A 23,831-nucleotide genomic window follows, 5' to 3' on the forward strand; every position below is an offset into this window, starting at 1 on the left:
ACTTTTTAGAACATTTCTAAAAAGGAATATGATTCCCCTTAAGCTTAAGTGTTGGAGTTGCCTAAGCATAAACATGAAAATGATCATCATGCTGATTTAGCAGAAGTTAATAGCCCGGGAAACCGCATACAACATTGACAAAAAGTATTGACATTTGCAATGACAGGAGACAGACTGGAAATATATTCAATATTGTATAAAAAACAATGCTGGCAGTTGGCAGGAAATGGGATGCAAACTGTGGTCTTCTTCATGTTAACAGTGGAACTAAAATAAAACTTCTATCTCCTACCATCTTATTTTTTGACTTTTCATTGGAGGTACATTGGAGATGTAGAGGATTTAGTGATGAGCCATGTCCTGTATTCTCTAGGACAACTTTATGATAGAATTTTAATCCTCTGACTACACCACCTTTGGGTCTTGAGCCTTTCCAGTGCCAGCGCCCCAGGCTAACCTGCCCGTGGATAATGGAGTCAGCAGGCTGTTCCTCATGCTCTGGACTGACTTGTTGGTGATTCAGGGGTCATTATGGGGAAGTGAGAGCTTGACATTTACACAGAGACCAGAAACTACTCCCCACCTCCCCCAAACACTCTGCAGTTTGAACTTAATGCTCCCTTGTCTGTCTCTCCTTGTCTGCATCTCTTTCTATTTCCTCTTTCCGTATTCACTCACACACCCTCGACACACTCACTTCTTTACATGGTTCACTTAGTCTGAAAAGTGCTGTGCCTTGGACCATGGATAAGGAAAGCACACTGAGACATATTTTTAAAGCAGAGTTTTATAATTAAGATCATTTCAAATTCTAATTCTTTGTGTAGCCAATATGTCTCGTCTTGCTGTCTGGCTTTACTTTCTAGGCAAAAACTTCCCTTGACCTGGCATGCCCTTCTATCTCAGGGCCCTGCTTTGTACATGGATCCACTTTCTTTCTACCTCTCCGCCTCTACTTTGTACCCACATCCACCCCTCACTATGCCCAACCTTCCCATCTCTCCTCTTCATCTGCACCTTGCACATTTCTCCTCATCTCAGCCGATCTGTCTCCTCTTTAACGTGCTCCGTTTTTGTCTTTTTTTTTTGTTCATGCAGTGACCCAATCCTCACCCTCCACTTCCAACCCACCCGCCTGTCTCTCTCTACGCAATCCAACGCATTTTCTTAGCCTAGCACTCTCCTGGGGCCTAATTAATTTACTGAAATCTCAATCAGCCTTCCACTCCATTACCATAACCCCGTATCCTGGTTGATGCTCTCTGCTGGGGGGCATTATGATGATTACATTCAGGATTCAATCTGTCTTCCTGCCCGTGATGGCGTCATCCCATTCCTCTAATATAACAATGCAATGATGGCGTACACGCCCCTTGCTCAGGTCAGAACAAATTGAATCTTAATGCCGAAGTTCTGAGGCTTCGGAGTTCAATCAGAGAGAACTGTGGGTGGGTGGTGAGTCTCTTGGGAGGCAGTGAACTCATCTGAAGTCAAAAGGGAAAGATAGTGAAGGGGAGATGGGGGAGAGAGATAGGGAGACAGACGAACAGGAAAAAAAAAAAAGATGTGCAAGTTAGAGAAAGACAGTGAGAAAGAAAAAAGTGGTGAGACTGGATGGATGTTCATGAGAGAAAAAAAAAACAAGAGACATACAGACAAACAAAGATAGAAACAGGGAGCACAAAAGGCTTCTAGGACACATGCTCCATGGTTTATTCATATGCCAAGGCATGTTCTCCTATGTTTTCCACACGTTCGTATAATTAGCCAAGGTGAGCTGAGGAGAAAGTAGGAAAAGAAAGTAGAAATAAAAAAAATAAATAAAGGCAGAATATGAAAGATGAGGTGAGAGGAGAGGAGGTGAGGACAGGTAAAAGAAGGGTAAGAGGGAAACACGACTTAACAAGTAGATTTCAGAAGAGGTGATGGGACAGTGGTGCACAGAGATGTTGGCAGCTCTGCAAGGCTGTTCTTTAGCACAGCGGTGCATTGGTGAAATTGCTAACAAGGTCAAAATGACATTATTGTGCTGATGTTTAGCAGGTATAACTTAATCCTATATTGTATTTACAAGATCACATCTTATTGTTACTTAGTTTGTTAGATTTGCAAACGTACTCGGGCAGCTTAATTGACTCCAAACAAAAATGGGCTGATTGTTTCATTTTTTTCTGATTGCATATTCAGCGTGTATCCTACAGTAGATGACGGTCAGTGCACTCCCAGTTTATAGAAGCAGACAGAATTTCCTGGCCCGGAAGTTGAACAAAGCACTGATGTGGACAGGGTAAGAAAAAAAAAAAAGTGTTTTAGCCATACAAAATAAGGCCCATCAGCTAAAGTCCATCCAGTGCAACAGACCAGACTCCAAAACTCAGATCAAACTCTTAAACTGTTTAAACAGGTATCCAGATTGTGTTCCAGCATTGCCTATTTCTTACCTTAGATCGTTACAGAAAGGCATAATCACAGTTTAACTGTAATACTAGATAATCTGTGTTTGGTTTCCAGTCAGTTTTCAAGCAGGACAGAATGGAAGCCTTCCTTCTCAGAGTCCAACTCAAAAACAAGATGGCAACTTCTATAATGCTAAACTTGAGGCTCTAGAATGGTCCTGCATAAACCAATGGTGTGAAATTAGGTGTACACTTGATTTGGACCATATTGGTGGACTATAAAACCACAAGCCTGGCTGAAAAACAGTAGAGGGTGTAATTTGTTGTATGATTTTACCTTTGAATATATAGCCTACTGTATGAAGAGAAATCCAGAGAGGTAACCAACCCATGACATTTGTGTGTTTTACCTCAGAGCTTGACTAAAACGTTCCTGCTGATTTACACTAAGTCATCAATAAAGGGGAACACAGGAGGAGCCACTACCTTCAGCCTATTAATCTAAATTTGTGCAAATACTAGACTAGGGAGAGAAGGAGGCATGCAGCATCCGTACAATTCACAGTGCTTCACATTCTGACTGTAAACAAGGGTGCACAGTTGGCTTGTGTCCCTAATGAGAATCCACCCTCTCAACAGGCTCTTGGTCTGAGTCATTGTGCTGAGAAACAAATCATATATATCCTTCAGCATACTTGAGGCAGTGTATGAGGATGAACAAACACGTCAACCATCAAAGTGAACTTTGCTGACTGTTGAGCTTGTGTTTTTTTGTTTTTTTTCTATTGCACATGATGCAATGTGAATGCGTTGTAGGACGGGAGCAGCTTTCATTGGTTTAAAGGAGACATTCCCATGATGCTTAATGCCCGCTGGCTGGTGGTGAAACTTTGGGGCAAAGGTGAATTGCTGCAGGGTTTGAAATAACTGCTCTAAACTAACATGGTGTGAGGACACTGTCGGCCAGCTGCACCTCCATCCCTCCAGGCCACAATCCCGTATGACCCTCAGGCCTGGACCATGGCTGCGGCTACCCCCTTCGACTTGGACATCGATCCAGTTGGTCTAGTTTTTTAGTTCTAAGTTTGTTTACGGACAGTAGGGACATGTATCTAGTAAGGTAAAGGTGCTGCTGAACTGTCTCGTCAAATATTTTTTATTGATCTCAAACTGAACTGTGAACTCTGATATGATACTATACTGATGTATGAATCATGGGGATATAAGGAATAACCCGAGGATCTGGCAACAAAATACAAGAAACTAAAGTCATTTTCTAAGTCTGCTTTAATTAACCACAACACAGCCATGTCATTTTTGTCTCTAATTGCTAGTTTCTATTTTTATTTATATTCCTACTTTAGTGTATTATTTTTTTTTATATTTTCTATATATTTTTCCTGCTACTGCAGCTAAAAAAAAAGCCAAGTCGAGCCAAGTTGAAAGTGATTCTTTACATTTATTTTTAGTGGATACAGAACAATACTTGCAGATTTACATTTATTTTTAGTGGATACAGAACAATACTTGCAGAGAGAGTGCACAAATACACCACTCTGAATATTGGTCCTCGTGGCAAAAATGTCTCTTCAAATGTTGAAGCCAAATCTATGCTATTGTTTCTCAAAATGTGTGACATTGTGCCAGAATTGCATTCATGCCACTGGTTACAAGAAGTGCAAAAATAAATACCCATGGGTCCATGCACACCAAGTTTGAAGTTGCTATTGTAGGTTACAGAGCACTGACATCCATGTTATCAGTGAATGACAACCTTGTTCAATAAGAGAGCAATACAAAGTTAATGTCATTCTTTATTGTACAAATTCAAGCAGTCGGTGTGTATGTGCAGACTAAAGATGGGGACAGTTGCTGATTTACTGTGTGTGTTCAGCTTGCATAACTTTGGAACTAACAGCAACCGTAAGTTTAATGTTGTGATTAACTGTCCCGAACGGCAAAGTACTTTTTGAGACAAGAGAGAAGAAGAGAAAAATAAATAGTGGGAACAGCTTTATTAAAACAAAGTAATTGGGTTGAAAGTGTGAGAATTTTACACAGCTTTTATCTCCATCTTCATATGAACCCGTTACACCAGCAGGATAATTCTAGTGGTTTAAAAAAAATAATCCAGTATCAACATTATGTCTGCCAGTAATGTTGGACACACAGTGGGTGGAAAAAGGGGAGAAGAGAGAGAAATTATGACATAAGACAAGATGTTCCAACAAAATGTGGAGAGAAAGGGTCACCCAGGGAGGGGAACTTGAGAGTGGATGACAAAAAGAAGAAATGTGAGACGCTGTGTAACATTTCTCTTAGCTAAACATGATAAATAACACCCAAGCCAAGGCCTATTCACACCCAATTGCTTGTGTATCAAAGTAATGCCCATACTATTTACCCCTTTGTTAAATAGACCATAAATGGCCACTTGTAATATTTTATTGATACAGTATTGCCCCTCAGTCTTCCCTCTGCTTTAGCTCAACAATAACTGTTCAAGTAACTTCGAGAAAGGCGTCAAACACTTCAGAGCAGAACATTTGTCTTTCAAAAAATGTTCCCAGCACTTGGTCTGACTTCTCTCGCCGTTAAAGATGCAACAGTGGCATTTGGCAGGCGTTGCAAAGGGAAATGGGAGGAGGTGATTACCACAAGAAACTGGAACGAGCGTTGTTACACTTACAAGTGTTACATCATGTGCAGAGAGATGCAGATAATCCACAAGTAAAAATCCAGTTTGCCGTGTGGCTTGGTAATTAAAGCTTTGATTAAAGGTGGATTCTTCCTTTCCGTGTCTCCGTCCTCCTCTCTTCTGTTGTAAAATGTCACAGTGGTGGGTGGGCACTTTGACTGCTTGACAGCTATGATATACTTCAGTGAAGAGACACCATCAGTACACTGATTAATACTCAAGCACAAAGGTTTTACCTTGCTTGTGAGTCAACGTGACAGATGGGATTTGTTCCCTTCAAAGGAAATATTTGACATTTCGGGAAATTTGCAGACTCATACCACTCTTTGTCAGTATGCAAGTTTTCAGAGAGATTTAAATGTGTCTGGTATTCAGCAGTGGATCTTTTGTACAGTGGCGGACACATCAGTCAGGGCTTCATACTGCATGACTCTGTGTGGTTCTGTTCTGCTCTTGGCATTCAGGATCTGGGACAGACCCTACTTATCTTAAGTAGAGCCTACTTATCAGTGGTAGAAGCACGTAAATCAGGAAAAAAATGACCAGATATCCAAGTTCACAAAGTCTTTCAGGCAAAACACTCCTGGAGGGGTTCGAAGCAGGCTCATGTCATGGCAGAGCCATGCCCGGTGGAATTTGTGGGTAACACAGCCTTGGAGTTTGCATTGCCGTTGCATTCTGCTTACTCGGCACTCAGGATTAAGCCCAGTTAATGATTATTACTTTTACCTTGAGGCAATTTTCTTACTTCATAAACATCAATCCAAAATTACACATGCTCCCCAAACCATGTAATTGGTCATGGCCGGCCAACGACACTTTGCATTAAATCTATGCAGGGCTGTTTCTGGTCATTTTGGTGTCCTAGGTCAGACATGCAGCGGTGCTCACAAGGGCATTCATCTCTTTATTACCAAATAATTTTAGTCCAACTTTCAATGAGTATGTTTACATGCAGACTGTGCCTGTTGTACATTTTAGAAGTCGTCTATGGTATGAAGTATATGATATAGAACATGATAAACTTTGTATCCATTAATTACTTTGATGGTTAATAATGGAACAAAATGTACAACATGTGATTACTGATGAGGACAATGTGCCTTATTCACAAAAGACCTTTTGACTAGCCAATGCAGGAAAAGCACCAAGTGGAACCAATAACATTAATGGTGACTCCATTCCGTTAAGTGTCCCAGTAGGCTATTCCAGTGATCCAGCATGCAACATAGCAGGCTGCTGGTACTGGCACACCAGCGTCATGCAGCTTTTGCTGTTGCTTTTGTGTTTTTGTACTTTAGCAACAAGACTCTCTATGAGGAGAGTTTCTATGTCTCTGTTGTTTCTATGTTAGGATAAGTTGACACATTGGCACAAGATAAACAACACCATCAGGATCTCACAGATCTGACGAAAATTTAATCTTACAGGTTCAGACTTTAGAAAACCTTTTTGTAGATAAAAAGATTTGGTCTTTTTTTATTCTCATGGTAATTGTGATGAAAAAGCAAAACAAACTTTCTAAGATATTGTCTGATATTTTTGCGATAAGTTAGTTGGGGCATTGAGGGAATCCACTGACTGGCAGGTTTTATAAAAACAACCCAATTCTGGGGTTTGGAGCTGCTGCATTTAGTGCATACAGCTACCATTAATTTAGTTTCAGCCGCAGATTGATAATTATTACTCATTTTTGGCTACTGCAACAAAGTGAAACTTTGTTTTCCTAGTTTCCTTTGCCTCTACCCTCATTTGACATTTAAATAACATGAAAAGACAAATCCACGGCCCTGTCTTCAAGCTCTGCACACATGAGTGAGTTCACTTTTCTGTTCTTACCCAAAGAAATAGGCTGAGGAGGAAAAAGTGGCAGGTTGCTGAGCGCTCATGGGAGTTCTGAGCGGAGAGGTTTTGAGTTGAACTGTGCTACGGAGCCTAACCCATGTACACCTTTGAGAAATCTAAAGCTTGCAATATTGTAAAAGAATGCTAGGTTCGTTTTGGTTTTATGACAGCTACAGGGCTGGAGACAAATCCAAAACACTGTAGCAGAAACATTGTGGTAAATCTGATATAGTATACGTAAGGGTGATGCATGCACTTACTGACACTGCATCAACATTTTTGGGTATACTAAGATTGATATTTTAAAGCACTTGTCTCCGCTGACATTTTAATTGGTTTGAGTGCTTCTCTACTCAAACTGCGAGAGGCTCAAAAGTCAACTAAAACCAGCATCTGAAATGGGTTCTCCTTTGGCTGCTGCAGTTACAGGAAGGGTTCCTCTTTTTAACCACTGTAATGATATGACCGGCTTTTCACTTCTCCCCCCTCACCCACCTCAGAGAGTCTCTCATGTCGGCTTCATCACATTAGAGTGGTAAACACCAACGGTCTCCACAACACAAAGCAATCTGATGGAGTGGACGTAATGCATATTGAGGACTCAGCCTGCACGGTATTTCCTGACGAGTGTGGGTAACATTAATCCTAATCAAAATCACTTTGTTGTCATTCTAACTCAACACCAGCATTTTAGGAAAGAAAGCAATATTTATTTTTCTTACTTAGAATTTCTTGTAGTTTACTTTTAGACCTTTATCTTTGAGTCTGATGAACCTGTTGCACTAATAGTCTATCCACTTCATAAAATTAGCATATGTTATGTTTTCACATTGGCAAGAACTTTAGCCAACTGTCACAAAAGTCACAGAAGAGGATGCAGAGTTGTGGAGGTCAGAATGCAGCAGGAACTGGCATTAATCCTGATCTGAGGTCAGCCAGCTGCACCTCACAGCAAGGTCTGAAAAATAAATAAATAAAAAGAGGAACTCTGCTATTTGATCTGTAAGTATTTTCAGTTCTATCCAATACAAAACAGAAGATTTAAGAGCCTACGTAATTGGTTTAAGCTATGTCAATCTTTTAGTGGAGTAATGTGAGAAATTAGATTGTTGTGTTCATGCCATGTGGAGTTTATATACCAGCTTCCAAATGGTCAATACTGTTCACATCAACATCTGATCCATATCTATGCCTGGGGGACTTTTTCTATACGTGTAGATATATCCAACTTAAAATCAAATGTGGTTTAAAATCAAATGTATCTGAAAGAAGATGCCTGTTGTCAAGATTATCATTTTTTGACCATACTGTAGATAGTCATCCAGCTGTCACTTAACATTGTGTGCATCCTCTATTCACCAATCATTCGTCTTGATTGGATGTGCCGCATCTAAGGTACGTTTTCCAGTAGAAGTTAGTGTTGTGTTTTGTGGTTGTGATTTCTATTTTCATGATGTGTGATTCTGTGATGAGCTGCCAACTTGTCCAGGGTGTACCCCGCCTCTCACCCTATGTCAGCCTGGATAGGCTGCAGCACCACCATGACCCTGATGAGGAAGATAAGTGGTTACAGATAATGGATGGATGGATGGATGGATGGATGATATGACCAATTTGTTGTTGAATTTTTCCTTTAGTTTAGTTGTTTAATTTAATATAATTTGTTGCTGTTGGCGTATGATTTACACTTCACAGACACTGTATACCATTAATCCCAAATGCAGCATAAACCCCCACAAGTAGCCTGTGATAGGTTGATGAAATCTCACAGTCTTTGAAACAGATCAGAAAACACCCACCTTCATGTTCATGAGCCCTAAACTCATTGTTCATTTTCTTCTTTGGCTTTTCATGAAAAATACAAAACACTGCACTCTTTATCCTACACAGCATGTGAGTCATGTTGCATACCCTGCGTTGCTCATTTTCATTGCTCATCTACCGTAAAATGAGAATCAGACATGATAGTAAAACTGTGGTGCTAATCACCAACACATTCCGCTAGCTTGCCAACATTACCTGGCTCTGCTCCGGCTATAAACCACCCACTTCGTGGCTTGGAGCAGGTAAAGTTCCTATGGTGAGAGAAATGTGTTGAATTGGTGGGATGTTGCTAAAGCTTGTGGGTATGAATCAGATTAGCTAATGGCTTGTTGAAAAACCATAAATAGCAATGTCTAATTCTAATAGCTGAGAGTAAGTCTGCATTTCTCTGTTCATTAACAAGCTTTGTTTAGCACAGAGTTATTGATTTCCTTCTTGAGGTGTAATTGAAACCTCAGACATAAAGTGCGTGACGATGTCTTAACTTAGACTCAATCAATCTTCCTTTGGATCATATTTTACCTCAAAGATATGACATTTTCAGTTGTGGAGCAATCCACCAATTCCATCTCAACTAGGTGCACTAATAAATATATAGTTTTAAATGGAAAAGAAAAAAAAAGATCTGGTGTGCATGATCACAGTTATCCCTTGTAATGACAAACCCAAAATTCACCATATTCGGCTCAACTTTAAGCTTTTTTTTTGCATTTTTAAGCTCATTGTTTTGGTTTTTATGGCATATCTAAAAAATGGACTTCAAGTCTTTCACTACCTGATGAGGTAATAACATGTTATTAGTGTGTTTACAGAGACAGCCAATGAATTCGTGTAATTTAACTAGAAGGAGAAGCTAGAAGAAGCTTTTCAATGGAAGCGCAAGAAGACAAAGGGCAAAATTTGAATTCCCTCAGCCCAGGTCATTTCAAAAAGGTGTCACTGTAGACAGAAGTCAAAGCCTCATACATGTACTGTACAAACTCTTCCATGCAGCCCTCACAGCTTGCATAGAAGTTAATGAGTCATAAGGAATAACTGCCTCATGCTGCACTTGGACACAAAAAGGTAATTTGGGCAAATCGGGATTAGTATGAATTTGACACATGGTGTATTAAAAATCACTGCAGCAGTAATGCTTTTGCAATTGACTGCAGCATTGTTACAATGGCCATCTACACCACATGTGGCCTCTGTTTTATCTGAATGCTATCAAGTAGTTTCAAGGCATTTCTGCTGTCTGCTTTCTGTCGTGTTCTCTTTTCTTATGAGCACATAAAAACAGAAACATTTCCCTCAATACACGACAGAGCCAAGAGCTAAGTGTCATTTATTTAACCTGTATTTGAAGAGTCCAAATCTCTGAAGACTCTCATTTGTCAAATGCAAATGAGGATACCGAACAACAAATTACACATTCATACATGCAAACGGTATATTGTCTTTGATTTAAATGAATCTGAAAATGTAAAATCTGTTGACTTACGATCATCTTTGTTTCCTTTAGTTAATGAATTTGGGGCCTGCATTCGCTTACTTTTTTATTTCCCCTTTCGTATGTTGAAGACTTTATGTGACATTTTCAATCAATAACTGGAGCTGCTGATTTTTTTTTTGTTTTGTGCTTGCAGTGAGTGAGCTGTGGCTCGGAAGAGATTGGCAGCAACTGAACTCGGCCGTAACCCTGAACCCCCCCCTACGGATATTAGAGAAACGATCTGGGAAATAAAGAAATAAGGAACTGAAGGTACTCAGCAGGCCAAGCCGTTCACCTTGTCGTCCCCGTGGACTTCTTGGCCGAGCGCCGAGCCAAAACACTAAAGGGGCAACAGCAAGGAAATGAGTTTCACCCCGGTATCACACTCTTAAAACAGATTGTGCTTTTGTTTTAAAAGCTTTTATTTAGTCGGGAATGTTGCTGAGCATGCGATGCCCTTTAGTTTCACACCTGGGAGTTGCTCGGTATTACCAGTCCAGAGTAGAGAAGTTTAGCCATCGTATGACTCAAGTAACATTTAGGCCTACGCAGACTATTTTCATGACAAAGCCTGGCATATGGCGGACTTCTTCAACCAGACAAGTGGTATTTTTTGTTGACTATACAAAAGATTCTTTCCTCGTCTGTGCCTGTTTGGTATTTCCGTGACTCACTGTGAACGGGAGTGGGAGGAGACACACAGTAAGGGGTGTATCAGTGGCTATCAAGCTGTGCAATGCAGTTCTGCTGTCAAGGGTAAGTGGGATTTACACTTTTTGTGCCCTCCTCTGTTCCTTAGATATGGACAGTGTTCTTTTTCTGTGATCCTTCTATCACATTCAGGGAAGGTCTGAACCTTTTTTGCTACACCAAAGCTAAATAGCTATGGGTGAATATTAAACTGGTGCTGTACACAAAGATCACGGAAATTAGAGTGGAGCTGAAAATAAAAGTAAAGCATTAAATCAAAAGGGTTGTAGCCTTTTTCCCACAGTTCTTAAAAATGTAAATGAAATCTCAGTTTGGGGACTCTATCCTCTGTAATGTGTATCCCTTACAGATCTCTTTAGTCTGTTTTAAAGAAATATTATCAGGGACTCTCTGCTCTGTATAAAAACAGTATGAGATTAGATTACAATATATATATTGCTAGAAAATATACTGGAAATAAACTGCTAAAATAGCTGCAGATGCTCTTTTCGGCATTAGTTCACAAATAACGAGTGCACAAACACATAGGTAGCCAAGAACCCTACACCAATTACAGGAGCTCAAAACTCTGCATCTCTTCAGAAAATGGCTACAATTTCAAGGACAAATAACATAGTTAATAATAGTGAATAAGGTGGCTCTTTCTCTCTATATATGGCATCTGTGAGCACAAAATACCTATCGGAATCTAAACTACCACCTCTCAGAACTCAACAATAAAGCCATTACACAAAGAGCACACAGTCTAGCAGATGATCCCAGCCACCCCCTCAACTCATCCTTCATACTGCTCCCATCTGGTCACAGATACAGGTCCCTGGCCTGTAAATGAGCGCGTTGTGGCAGAAATGTTGTTTCCTTCTGCCATGGCATCTCTTAACAAAATGCCCTGGTAACCTGCAATCTGCAGAGAACTATACATGTGGGTCACGGTTGGATAAATGTGGTGTATTTAATGTTTATTTTTGTGGTTATGTTGTATCTGTTTATTTATGTATTTATGTATTTATGTGCGGCTTTGCACAGACTGTGGCAACAAATATCCTTGTATGGACAATCAAGTTTCTATCTAAACTGCATTGTTTTCCATACCAAAGCGCACATTTTTAAACATGTGAGGCAAAACAATGCACATTTTCTTTATACTAATTGCCTTTAGTATACCAACACTTACAACAATACACCAGACTGATATCAGTACAAAGGGTAAAATGTATTTGACTGTGCCTGATAAATAAGCCAAACAACACGGTGTCGTGTTAGTGAGGTTATCACGTTGCATAAAACCAGATTAAACAATATTATTTATAGCTCAAGTAATTGCTTCACTTTATTGGAAAAATACAGTTAATGGTAGACTTTTCACTCCCCAAAAGGATCCCAAAACTAAATCCCATTTTGAACCCAATTTGACAAACGAATCAGAAATCTGAACTTGGGTTGTCACTGTTTCCATAAAGCTTTATTTATCCCGTACTGATTTTCTCAATATATATTTTTACAGCTTCCAGATTTATAACACAGCAAGCAAGGGTAAAAGTCTTATTTTTTAAAAATGGAACGGAGCCCTTAAAACTGTAAAACATTCACAAATAAACTCATAACTAATAATCATTGGCCATAAATGGGCTTTGTTAACCCGCCCCCCAGTCTGTTTGCTGGGCTCTGCAGTGCAGTGCTGGCTGTGTGGCAGTATGCAGGCTGCCCTCTCTCTGACTTGTCTCTATTAAATGGATGGTGCTTTTGGCAGCAGAGCCTGTGTGGCTTGTTTGCCCTGGGTATAAATGATGTCTGGTCTCCACAGCAGGTTACAGACACTGCAGACTGCTCATTACAGGAGAAAATCCACCCCAGCACCACAACGACATGTTTGGCTGTTTCTATGATCCATAAAGGGAAGGTTTGTTCTTAAACAGGAGCCGTGGATGCTGTAGCTTTATATAGTGGAGATGAAAGATGGACAACATCTCCATCACCTTGGAGGATGACTTGTAAGTTGGGCAAAATCGATGTGGACACATTTTTTTTTTTCAGGGCTGCAGAGCTGTAGTGTCTGGACTATAACACATTTGTGGTGCTCAACATTTCTGGGTCTTGTGTCTGTTTTCACTTTAATATGTCTTGCACACAGACACCTTGTCTTGGAATTGATTAGATTGTACCTGTTGGAAATCATGGTCCTCACACCAATGCAGGGAATAATTAATACATGAAGCATAAGTATGAGACAAGAAAAGAAAGATGTTCACTGCTAATTCTGACTTCAATCAAGACTTGATTTACTCTGGTCACAAGCTTACAACTGGCCTGGACCTGACTAAATTTGGGAACTTTCCAAACCTTTAAGGTTGAAACCTCTAAAGACACCGGACACATTGCAACTTTCTTACACCAACATACACTTTTTTTAGTCTAGACAGTCAGAAAGATGCACATGCTTAATGACTGAGCATCTAAAGAGAGATTGGTAATCAAATTAGTGTGTATCATCTTAAAACATCCACACATTCATTATCTAAAACCACTTATCCCCATCAGGTTTACGTGGGGGCTGAAGGCTATCCCAGCTGATTTTGGGCAAGAGGCAGGGTACACCGTGGACAAGTTGCCAGCTCATCACAGGGCCCAACATGAAACCTTGCATGTTCCTGTACCTAAAAATGAAAGAAGAGGAGAGTATGGTGATAATTGTACCAGAGACCAGAGATTGTGCAGAGAAAGACAGAGCCAGAGAGAGCTACATAAGAATTGTGTGGACTTGGAAGTTCTGAGATGTCGTTACCGAGATTTTGAGGTGTTGGGTTGTCAACGCCATCAATGAAGAGATAGTGGCCAGAAAGGGATAAAGGAGGCTATTTACTTCTGAACCAAGAGACCATCCTTTCTGCCAACACCTTCCAAACTGACCAATGATCTGATGACCTGATCTGAAGACAAATGATTGGAATCAGTAGACACCACAGACACTATGGTTTTATCCCAACACAAACTTGCTCAATGGACTTCAAGACACTTAAAACACACCAATCAACTCATCAATACCAATGTGTGTCACGACCTTTAAAATGGTTTACAGCCCTGAATCTTTTGACAGAATAGTTTAGTCCTACCTGCTGGGAAATCATCATTCTACTCTACCTGATAATTTTGCTAATGTACCAAAACTTTAAAGAGGATTTCCACCTCAGCGTGTATCAGCGGTGACTCCTGCTACCCTGCTTAGAAATAAAACATGAAAGAAAGGATCAAATCAACTTCTGCTGAGTTATTTTCATGAAAACCAAGAATCATTCCAGACTAGGAGCCAATAGATGTAAGCTGAGCTTCGCGGTGGCTTTGCGGTGGTAACAATAAATGCTTTGAGCTCGGCTCAGCCCCATTCACATCTCTCAATGCCTCCTTGAGCCTGAAAGAGAATGAACCTCCCTATTGTGGCTGGAGGAGGAAATTCAACCTGCCTGTCTCTTTTCCTGTTGAGGTTTTAGACAGTAATCAGGTAGGGGAAGTTTCATCGAGGTCAATAACCAACAGTTGTGTGAGAGAGAGGGTTTCGGTTAATGAATCCATCTGAATGTCTGAAAAAATAAGCTTCCAAGGCTGAGAAAAGGAGCTGTTAGTCAAATGTGATTTTGGGGTGGATTTTTCAAACAGAGACCCTCCCTTCCTTTCCTTCCCACTTGTCTAAAAGATGCTCACTGAAATGAAGAAAAGGCTACTTCTGGTAATTTACTGTCCCTGGCTATAAAATGATGCCTCCTTGGCTGGTGTAGGGAGCAGAAAAGAGGTTGGTGGGGGTAGGGCAGACAGGAATTCAAATGTTGGGACACTGAACAGATGCAACGTGGCTGACATAACGCTAAAATATTGGCTGGGGAGGCTAATATAAATACTGAGATGTTGGCTGGCAAGGTTAATATGATTGCTAAAATATTGGCGGGGTTGCCTAATATGAATGGCGCTGAAATATTAGCACTGAAATACAGCCACAGTTTTGGCTGGAGTGACAGCGACTATTAGAGGAAACAGTAGCCGGGGCAATGTCTTTGTTTTTCCAGCTGTCCTTTCCCATCACGGAGGTTATTTCTGAGCATTTTATCTTCATTTCATTCAGCTGGGTTGATGGATGGGTAGACAGTCGGGATATAGATGTGGCAAATACTCAGAGACACATGTAGCATCAGAGTAGAGCCTAGAAACTTTTTAGTTTTCTTACAGTGCAGTGTTTTATTTTTAACAGCAAGGCCTGACATATGTTCAAGCCTTTCAGCACTAGCAACACAGACAAAAACAAAATATGAACCCATGCACAAAAAGGAAGCTGTGTGGTCCAAAATAAACAAAATATATCACCCCTAAAAAAAAAAACTTTTTTAATGTTGTCCTCCTTCTTTCCTCATTTTGTCCCCCTTTCTCTTCATGCCCTTCTCTTGCTCTGTCAACACAGACACGCTCAGTCAGCTGCCCTCATCTCTTTGCATCTCCTGGGTCCATTAAACGGCCAAGAACCCTGAACACTTGTCTGAATCCTAATTGGGAGCCACTGTGTTTGGGGAGGTGACATTTTTACCAACATAAAAGTGAGAAATTAAAACATGCTGAGATGAGGCCATTTGATGACGATCGACCTGTGGTTGCTCCCTGCTTCATTTAAGACGTTTTGACAAATGGACTTTTTCTTGCTTTTATACAGTCACAAAGATCCTGTGGTGTATGGCGTAAAGTCAGTCATAAAATGTAAATATTTAAAGCCCACCTCAAACTGCGTAATACAAAGGGGGTGTCTCGTCGTGATGAAACATCTCCGAGTTTCCCTTGGCGCTGCAGAGCGTCTTAGCATCTTTCAGCTCATAGTTTTGGTTCAGTGTTTTTATTTAAATCTCACCACTCTTATCTACTTGTATTCAGCCACAGTAGGAAGCACAAAGGGCAAAACACTGTACATATGGCACCTGACCTTTGTTTTGGAGTGTAAAGAGACAACTTTTTCATCATGAAATAAATGTTGATTGCCCAGTGTAATGGCTATAGGATAAAAATCAGCTGCATTTTATTGGTTCCTTATAAACCTCACTTTTACCAGCACAGTATTTCCCAAAAAAAAGAAGGTTCAAGACTCATATATCAACTAAATGAAGGAACAAACTCACACCTTTTTCTCTTAATGTTTTCCTCTGACATTAATATTACTCCTCTTTCCACCCTTACTTACTTACTTTGTTCTGCAAAGTAAAAATGTAACCGAATTAATACGCTTTGCACATCATTACAAACGTTTTTTTTTTTTTTGTCTGTTCCCAAATCCCTTACAGGGTTAAAGTTGAAAAAGTTTCTGTTTCCACTTTAAAAGAGTCATGAACAATTGTGAAACTACTTTTTAAGTTACAGTAGCATGAGCATGCAGGATACCTGCAAAATACAATGTAGATTGTATAATCCCATGTAAAATGTTGTACTGAATATATTGGACTTCCATCATCAGTGCAGATTGGAACGGTCAAAGCTTCATGCTCTTGTGAAATGACTAAGTGCCACGCAACACATGTCTGTTGTTGGGCCATGTTTGTGTATTGCGATGCTACATGTACAGCAGTTTTAGAGGATTATTGAAAGACACCACAGAGCAGATAGACTATAGACTAAGACTTTGTTGACAATAAGAACAATATGTAGACAATTCTTGTCTCTTCTTCTATATTTCTTTGGCCATCCTGACATTTAGAAATAGGCTTATATAATGTATCGAGACGGTGAGTTGTGTGTGAAGTCAATAGAAAGATAGAGTTTTCCGTTTGACTTAATAATGGAATTCGTATCCACCTACCTGAACATTCACCAGGTCACGGCCCTTTTTTCACCTCAATAGCTTTTACTGTGTTCAAATCAGCAGGTCAGGGAAGTGTAGCAGTGAAGCACAATGTTGTCTAAGACTGGAATAAAAGTTAGAGAAAGTGAAGTAAAAAGATATGACATATAGATATATAGACAGAGCTTCATAGCAGAAAAACGTGTTTCGTCACGTGAAGAGCAACAGCAAATATATATTACTGTTCCAGGTGGCCTTTACCAAAGATACCCAAAGAGACGGTTTGTTTTTTACTGACCTGCAGTGGAGTCATTTTTATGTCTCTGGGTACAGTCTGCAGACATAGTTTTTCTCAGTTACTGGAGCTGTGCAGATAAAATACCTGTTTTTTGTCATTATTATTCTTAATATATAGGTTTGCTGATATTCTATATTTTTCTTCTTGTCAGCAAATCCCATGAAAAGACCAAAACCAACAATGGATATATCCTCATAACAAGTACTCTGTGTATCCAAAGCCTGCATATATTATTCCTCTGTGCTATAGAGCTCCATTGTTGTCCAAAACCTCTTTAAAACACATTGTATCCACTGTTTATTTTGACTCAGTCCAAAATACATCGCCCTGCTGCCCTAAATCCTCACTGGAGCACCAAAAGTGGACTAATCTGCTTCGGAAAATAGTTCCCAAGTGCATTATTTACTCCTGCTTGAGTAACGTTTGCTAAAATCTACAGTCTCCAGCTGTTTTAGAAAATTACTGAAAGATTTATGTCTTCATTTTGACTTGCAGTTGTGCCAAAGACCGGGCAGTGACAAACTATTACCGTTGGTTTTTGTCTTTTCATATGATTTATTGACAATAAAAACAATAATTCTTTGAAGGAATAGTTCAACATTTTGGGAAATACACATTTTTTTGGTTTCTTGCCAACAGTTACAATGTTAAAATGACAATTTGTGGTTTTGGTGGATGGACTTTCTGGAGCTAATAAGCTCTTGTATCACAACAACTTGCTATTCTTTTAAAGGTGTGTTTTACAGGTGCCAGAAAATAGATTTTTTTTTGGGTTTCCTCCGCCCAGCTTCCAGTATTTATGCTAAGCTAAGCAAGCCATGATTGATATGGATTATCTCGCCTAAAGGTTGGCAAGAAAGTGAATAAACCTTTGTGCATGGAAACGAAGCAGAAGCATTTAGGGCCATCCTGGACCAGCAGAATAATATTTGAAAATTCCCCAAATACCAAGTATTTGTTTTGTTTTTATACTTTTTAAAGACTGTGTGCTTGCTCATGGTTGGTGTTGTTCAGTCTATAAATAACAAGAGTACGGTCTAGACCTGCTCATTGGAAGGGGTCATGAGATAATTTCTGTCATGATTTGTTTAGAAATAAATGGAATATTGTACATTTACTTCATTTATTGTCATTTCTTTCAGTTTGTGTAGCTCACATCATGATTTTTGACGTGAAAAACATCAAGACGAGGTCTATTTCCTCTCCACGTCAGTTCCTGTACGCCGTACTAACTGCTTGTGTCACCTCCACACGACAAACACAGATGGGGGGCGTTGCAGGGTTAAAAAGAAAAAAGGAGAGGGAGACAGATGAAGAGACCGAGTAAGACAATGACGGAACGGCAGTGCGCGAGCCTTCAGCCCTGTGTGATGTGCTCAATGCTAACTGCTTGACTTGGTTCTCTGCCAGAGGCTTATTCAGAACCAAGGACAGCTCCCCTGGTCTCTGAGCGCGCTCACTGGGGAGAGACACATTTAGATAAAGTCTCTCTCTCTCTCTCTCTCCATCTTTTCATTGCTCCCGTTTTCCCTTTCTCTACTCGTTCCGTCTCATCAGGGAGCCCACATTTAGCTACGCTCTCTTTCTTTGTCGGTCTCTCTATTCAAACTCTCTGAGGAATGTCAAATTTATAGTCACATCGCCCTCTTTCCCGCTCTTTCTCTCTCTATTTCTCTCTCTCTTTGTCTCTATGTGTCTCTAAGCTCGATTTCCCCTTGGTTCCTCACCAGTGAGGCTACATTTAGAGTCTGCACCATAGGGGGACACCGTGGCCTTTACCTCCTATTCAATTAAGCTCTGCCTGAAACACACATATGAACGAACACACACACACACACACACACACACACACACAATTACAGCCTACCGATGTCTGGAGACTGATGGCGCAGAGATGTGACCTGAGAGAAATAGGCACACGCACATACACAAACATATGCGATAAAGAACACACATGCACTGAAGAATGAGTGCACTGGACACACACACACACACACACACACACACACACACACACAAACAATGCCAAGCAATTACCAGGCTTTTAAATCTCTGTGGTAATTTTCAGATGGCAAATCTCTGCAGTAATTTTGGAAAGACTTCAATTTAATTTTTGATTTTTAGACTTTTTTTTTTTTCTCCCCCCTAATGTGCCTGAAGTATTTAGTTAAACACACACAGACTTCACACTGTGTTCAACACTGTTTCGGGGGCCTGTACTCATCAAGAGACATATCTGGCACAAGCCAATTGTCAAGATAAGATTAAAAGGAAAGCATCCGCAGAGGTGCACCGCCGTGTTTACTTATTTATTTATTTACTTCCAGAACTGAGATGACAGAAAAAGGTTAGAAGATAATAAATACTTATAAATCACGGAGAAACAAAGCCGACAGTAGTTGTCCTGTAACAAGAGCTCTCGGTAGATAATCACAACTTACAGGATAATACATACTTAGCCTATTATACAGCTCGCTGTCTGTCTATCAGCCTTTTTATTTCACGAAGCTCTCGCCAACGACTAAGAGTCGGCCCCCGATCCAGCAAGTTTCTGCTCTGTCTCTGCTCTTCTTACCTTCCTCAGTCATTGTCCCCATCTGTCTTTTTGCCTCTATCATTATGTCCAGAGAGAGTCCAGTTACACTGAGCTCAGAGTCCAGGTAACAAACTGACATAATATTAGATAACAGCAGCTATAGATAGCAGCAGTTTACTTTTATTGCTCATCAGGAAGCTCTGCAAATCAGAGAACTGAAGCCTCGCAGATGGAGGATCAGAGATCCATCAAGAAATTTGGGTTTTAACTGGAACACTGACTGAGTCAGATCGGACCACATCGCATCATCTGTGCCTGGTTTAATTGCCCGAGTCCTCTTGACACAGCCCCACTCCTCAGAGAGTTTTAACCAGACACTAAATTGGCAGTAAATTTCACTTCCCAACATGAAGGTCTAAATGGTGTACCGCAGAAGAAATGCTTTTGGCCTCAGAGGAGTCATTATGACTACACTCATTTCAAAACATTAAGGTTCCAAACTCTGGTGGAAAGCCTGCAACTAGAAAAGTGAATGTTGTTATTGAAGATCAATACTGTGCTTTCACCAGCAGATTTTGTAATGTCCTGTACTCTGTTGCGTACCCCTTGGGTCTGTAGGGACCTGGGACCATTAATGAAACTTTCTAATGTCTTCATATTGTTTTGATTTGTCATGGTATGCATGTTTTAGGTCTGTGTTGTGTCATGTTGCTTTGGTATACCCAAGTCTAGACCTTTAAAAGTACCAATGTTTAGTGAAACACTCATGCAGTCAAGCCTCAAAGCAGCATTTAGTGACACCTAGCAGTATAGTTGCTGATTGCAGCCCCCTTGTCTCACTCTGTCCTTCTTAATGTGAATTAAAAACTAGGCACGATAGCAAGAAAACATAGTTATGCATACAATATTCCATTTCTTTCATATACTGTAAACAGATTGCGCTAAATCTGACACGTTGGACCTTTAATGCACTGTAAAACAGGATGTACTAAATGACAGCAGACCGAACAGCCTTGTCACAGTTGGGGTTGGGTTCTTTGCTGTATGTCCCAGTTTGTGGTCTATTGTGCTAATATGGAATTAGTTTAGCTTAAAATAAGTAACTTTGTGCAGTTTGGACCCAAGCAGAGTGATGACTCAGAGGTTGGATGTGAAAAAAAAAAAAAAAAGTCTTCCTGCATGAAGCACAACAGGGGGGCTTGGTAGAAAACAACAAACAGGAAAGGAACTAAAAGTTTGGTGCATATTTCAGTCTTTCTTTTGTTCGTGACCACAAACAATTCCTGCATGGCTGACGGCCGTGGGATCAGCTCTCTGGAAAAAAAAAAAAAAAAAAAGCTTTACCGAGTGCAGTTTGAAAACTCCATTAATAACCTGACTCATCATTAAGGTGACTTTTATCGTATTCCGTTTATAGAAACTGGACAAGGAAGCAGCACAAATCCTGTGGGTGGATCAAACAAGACGCAGTAATTCAAGGATGAAGAAGCTTAACGCGGGTTTGTGGAAACGATTCCTCTCTTTTGATTCCAAGTCGCTGTGGTATTAAAAAATGATGAGGCGATAATAAACATTTTCACTGCAGGATGTTCTGCAAAGTGTAATTAGCAGAAAATCCTCTTCATTTATCTGTTTTTTTTTTTCCTGATTGTCATCTCCAGTTTGCTCAATAAGTCAATAGTGCACTCACTCTTGTGCACACATAAAACTTTTTCCAGATATGACTCTGACTGGGGGAGAACAGACCGGGTTCAAGCATCAATACACATCGGGGGGGAAACACCGACCTTTGTGTGAGTGTTTGTGCGTGAGACTGTGAATTCACCCATGTGTTGCATGTGTGAGCATCTACATGTGTCAGTGTTTGCGTGTGTGGGGTGTGACCTTTACACCAAATGCTCTTTCTGTGCTCCAGTCATCAGGATGGTATATTCCCCCAATCGGAGGCTCTCTACACCACCGCTGTATGAAACCAGAGAGCTCTCTCTCTCTCTCTGCGTCTTGTGTTTCTGTTCAGCTGGAAAGTTAATTGTTGGCAATGTTCTGAAATGTCACGAGAAAATAATAAAACGCGGATCGGCGGTGTGCTCCCGCGAGTTTATGAATCGCGAAGCGTCATAAAAAAATCATAGCGTGTTTATGGAAGTATGAAGAATTGATTGATTTCACAAGCATCGGCTGATGATGGAGGATGAAAAAGGGACTTTCTCACACGCCAAACAACAACGACTGCAACGCTTGTGATTTTACATGCAGACATTTAACTGGAAAAGACCAGTGTTATCATTTATTCAATAAACGCGTTCCCCGCTTTTACCACAGGCATACAAGCACATTAACGTCTACTAAACTAACTTTCTATTGAATTTGCCAATTCCATTCACCCTCTTCAATATAGAAAATCATAATTTGCATAAGAACTTAATTTGAGCTCAGTTTTGATTCTAAGTGTCTCTTTGTTTCCCCTCGCCTTTTCAATCTCCACTGCAAGCGAGCGGAGAAACAGAAGTTCTACCTCCACACATACCTTTCATTGTGCACTATAAGAATAACTTCCCTAAACACGTGAGCGTAAACACAGGCGAGATTGTCTATGTGCAGGCAGTTCAAGTAAACAGATCTGCTCGTCTTTTCACTTCCACTCTAGAGCCGGTGTGTGGATGCTCAAACGAACCTGTTGGTAACAAAGACTGGAATGGAGACAGTGAGAATTAGTCAAGTCAAATACCACAACATAGACATGCCGACAGCGTATCGCATTGAGCCTTTTCACATCAATCGGAAATAAATGCGCAATGTCCTGTGTGATACTGACACTAGCGTGGCATTCCAATCATGCAGTTTTACATTTATTAAATGTCTTTATTCACAGCATGTTTTCAATTCACTACAGCTGTTCCATAAATTCACCACTTTGATTGACAAACATTTTTTAAACGTGCAAATTTAAAATCGTATTCGCTCGCTTTAAATGTCTCATGAGAAAAATGAGCCTACTTCTCACTTTATTTATCGCTTATGTGAACAGTTTCCTCTTGAGTTTCATCGCGTCTGTCACTGGTTTTAAGTCGACACGTAGACAGCATGATGTTCTTTTTGTAAATTATGGTCCTCCATTCAGCCATCAGGAGTTGGGCCGCGTTGGCAGCAGGTTTAGTGGAGCGGTCCAGATGTTCTGGAACGTCTGGAACGCCCTGACTAAATTATAGTCCTATTTAGAGTAAAATGGATGATACAGCAGGGCATGCTTTAGGGTGTGGATTGGGCATATCTTCTGAACATTTTTTTTTTTTTTTTATAATTTTTTTGGCCATTTATGATAGGACAGCTGAAGATAGACAGGAAGCCGGGGGCAGAGACACGCAGTAAATGGCCGTACGATGCGGGATTCGAACCGGGGCCTGCAGCGAGAACTATAGCCTCCACACACGGGGCGGCCGCTTAACCCACTACGCTACCGACCGCCCCATCTTCTGAACATTCTGACAATAAAATGACATTTTCAGACAAATCAGGGGAAAATTAACTTTCTCCGAGACCTGTGTCTGTCTTAACATCGACACACTTGTAAGATCTTTTTCTTTGTCGGTGCTGAATCATCAGCCTGTTTCACCACAGATGATCTGTGACAACTGAACAAAAACTTTCTGAATCATCTCTGGCTCGACACAATCTGCTTTTACCCATCCACATAACACTTTTCAGCATTAACACTTGTGTACCATTTCATATCATTGGCATAGACTGGAATGCATTATCCTCCATTATATTATTTTACAGTATAGAGTGTCTTTTTGCTTCCATTTCTAAACTTTTTTTTCTAGAAATACTTCATAAAATCAGATCCTACCAGCTTACTGTGGTATGACAAAAAAAATAATCAGTTGATACTGAACCGGCATGTCATGTAAATCTAAACTGACTTAGTTTCCTCTCGCTGCACATCGGGTGACATTAAACGCCGCCTTGTGACAACCGGGTCCAACAGTCAACACGGTATTTTGACAGCCAATTAAATCCAGCCAGGAGCTATAGAAACTTTGTGCTGTATTTCCGATGATTGAGCGCAGAGCTCTTGTTTTATTTATTCCAAGGTCACCTGGGGTTCAGGGAATATCCCTCCCTCTGGAAACATTGCTGGCACTAACACACCCTCCAAGGTTCCTAGGCTTGATTCATTTATGCCATTAATACAATCTGGCTACTGGCACCAGGACGAGCTGAGGGGGTAATATATACGCGCCAT

The sequence above is a fragment of the Larimichthys crocea genome, chromosome I (genome assembly GCF_000972845.2).
Source record: "Larimichthys crocea isolate SSNF chromosome I, L_crocea_2.0, whole genome shotgun sequence".
Taxonomy (NCBI): Eukaryota; Metazoa; Chordata; class Actinopteri; family Sciaenidae; genus Larimichthys; species Larimichthys crocea.